This window comes from Triticum aestivum, chromosome 5A (genome assembly GCF_018294505.1).
Source record: "Triticum aestivum cultivar Chinese Spring chromosome 5A, IWGSC CS RefSeq v2.1, whole genome shotgun sequence".
NCBI lineage: Eukaryota > Viridiplantae > Streptophyta > Magnoliopsida > Poales > Poaceae > Triticum > Triticum aestivum.
In genome coordinates this window covers 45,247,520-45,250,738 of record NC_057806.1, presented here as the reverse complement: position 1 = coordinate 45,250,738, position 3,219 = coordinate 45,247,520, and positions in this window count along the sequence as shown.

Genomic DNA, 3,219 nt, shown 5'->3' with positions numbered 1-3,219 from the left:
CCTTGGCCTGGGCTATCTGATCTTTCACCTTTGCAATCTCCGCATCGTGCTGATCCCTGGCTGCCGCGTCTACCTCCGCGGACATCAATGTTGCCAGAGCGTCGAACAAATCAGATAAGACTTGGGCCGGAGGTGGCTCCGAGCTTCCTTCCCCTGCTGGTGTGGCCATTGTTGAACCGGAGAGCATTGCTGCGACGATAGATGAATGAGGCGCCGATTGTGTGCCGGCCATGAAGATGGCAGCCCGGTTTGGCAGACCGAGGGAATCCGGAATACTGTTGCCCTCGGATCCTCCCTCAATCCGGCCGTCCTACAACTGGTAAAGCGATCCAGTTTCTCCAGAAGACTCGTCATTAGAGCAGACTACGGTTTCTCCTTCGGACACCGGTCTGTCCTCGTGCCCTGATCCATGGACGACACCTACGAAAACATGCCTTGCCTCGGGCTGAACCGGCGAAGGACTTGCGCGCCGAGCCATTTTGATAATGTCGGTGCAGAAGTCCGGCTCGGGGGCCAGTTCGCCGATCTTGCCGATGAAGACGTGAATCCCACCAAAGGGGACCTAGTACCCGTATTCGATTGAATCGACCTCGGGACCCCATCCTGCGTTGTCGATGTAGAGCTTGCCGCGGCGACTCTTCGTCATCCGGCCCACAGCGTATCCCTTAAGTCCATCGAAGCTGCCCTTCAAGAACTCGAAACCATCGTGCGATAGCCCCACGGTGGGCGCCAACTGTCATGGGTTTGTCATGGCAGATGTCCTCGTGAAAGGACTTAGTTGTGGAGCCATCGCAACGGGTTAGCTCAAAGGGGTTAAACCGGACAAGGGGACACAGGAGTTTATACTAGTTCGGCCCCTTCGATGAAGGTAAAAGCCTACGTCTAGTTGTGATTGGTATTGCTAGGGTTTCGAAGGCCAGGGAGCGAATCCGCTTTGTCTGGCTTTCGAGTTGTTGTTGTCCCTCTCTAAACCGCAGCCGGGTCGTCCCTTTATATACATAGATTGATGCCCGCCGGGCTACAGAGTCCCGAAGCCGGTTTATAAACGTATCCGGTTCGGCCTCTCTCTTTCTATCTTACTATACAAGTTACATGACTAGGACGGTTTACATTTACATACTGTAATTCGCCTTTGGGCCCTCCGTAAAGCGCTAGCATCTTTATGTCTTCATGGGCTTCTAATCTTCAAGGAGTCAACCCGGCTACATAAGGCCGGTTTACCTCCAGTAGTAATATCCCCAACAGGGTGCCATGGGCATCCCCAATCTTAGTCTCTTGCCACTCCTTGTTCCATAATCCATCATAAGAATTCACCCAAAACTTGAAAACTTCACAACACAAAACTCAAAGAAGAAAACTCGTGAGCTCCGTTAGCGAAAGAAAACAAAAGACCACTTCAAGGTACTGTAATGAACTCATTCTTTATTTATATTGGTGTTAAACCTACTGTATTCCAACTTCTCTATGGATTATAAACTATTTTACTAGCCATAGATTCATCAAAATAAGCAAACAACACACGAAAAACAGAATCTGTCAAAAACAGAACAGTCTGTTGTAATCTGTAGCTAGCGCAAGATCTGGAACCCCAAAAATTCTAAAATAAATTGCTGGACGTGAGGAATTTATCTATTAATCATATTCGAAAAGAATTAACTAAATATCACTCTTTATATAAAAATTACAGCAGTTCTCGTGAGCGCTAAAGTTTCTGTTTTTTACAGCAAGTTCAACAAGACTTTCCCAAGTATTCCCAATGGTTCTACTTGGCACAAACACTAATTAAACTTAAAAACACAACCAAAACAGAGGCTAAATAATTTATTTATTACTAAACAGGAGCAAAAAGCAAGGAATAAAAATAAAATTGGGTTGCCTCCCAACAAGCGCTATCGTTTAACGCCCCTAGCTAGGCATAAAAGCGAGGATAGATCTAGGTATTGCCATCTTTGGTAGGCAATCCATAAGTGGCTCTCATGATAGTTTCATATGGCAATTTTATTTTATTTCTAGGAAAGTGTTCCATGCCCTTTTTTAATGGAAATTCAAATCTAATATTCCCTTCCTTCATATCAATAATCGCACCAACCGTTCTAAGAAAAGGTCTACCAAGAATAATAGGGCAAGAAGGATTGCAATCTATATCAAGAACAATGAAATCTACAGGCACATAATTCCTATTTGCAACAATAAGAACATCATTAATTCTTCCCATAGGTTTCTTAATAGTGGGATCCGCAAGATGCAAGTTTAGAGAGCAATCATCAAAGTTATGGAAATCTAGCAAATCACACAAAATCTTGGGAATAGTAGAGACACTAGCACCCAAATCACACAAAGCATAAAACTCATGATCTTTAATTTTAATTTTAATAGTTGGTTCCCACTCATCATAGAGTTTTCTAGGGATATAAACTTTCAACTCAAGTTTTTCTTCATAAGATTGCATCAAGGCATCAACAATATGTTCGGTGAAGGCTTTATTTTGACTATAAGCATGTGGAGAATTAAGCATGGATTGCAACAAGGAAATACAATCAATTAAAGAGCAACTTCCATAATTAAATTCCTTGAAATCCAATATAGTGGGTTTAGCAACATCTAGATTTGTATTTCTTTCAATCCCACTTTCATCAATTTCATCATTAAGATCTAAATACTCTGAATTTTTAGAATGCCTTGTAGGTAAAGGAGATTATATTCAGTTTCATCAAGATTCATATTGCAAAATAAAAATTTAATTGGAGACACGTCAATAACTTTTATATCTTCATCTTGATTTTCATAGGAATTGGAAAAACACGCTTTAATAAAGGCATCTTTGGAAGCCCGCATCCTAGCGGTTCTTTCCTTACACTCATCAATTGAAATTATCATGGCTTTTAGAGACTCATTGATATCATGCTTAGGTGGAATAGATCTAAGTTTCAAAGAATCAACATCAAGAGCAATTCTATCAACGTTCCTGGCCAAATCATCAATCTTAAGCAAATTTTCTTCAATCATAGCATTAAAATTCTTTTGAGAAGAAATAAATTCTTTAATATTAGATTCAAAATCAGAGGGCATATTATTATAATTTCCATAAGAGTTGTTGTAGGAATTCCCATAATTATTAGAAGAATTACTAGGATATGGCCTAGGATTAAAGTTCCCTCTATAAGCGTTGTTACCAAAATTATTCCTATCAACAAAATTCACATACATAGATTCATTGTT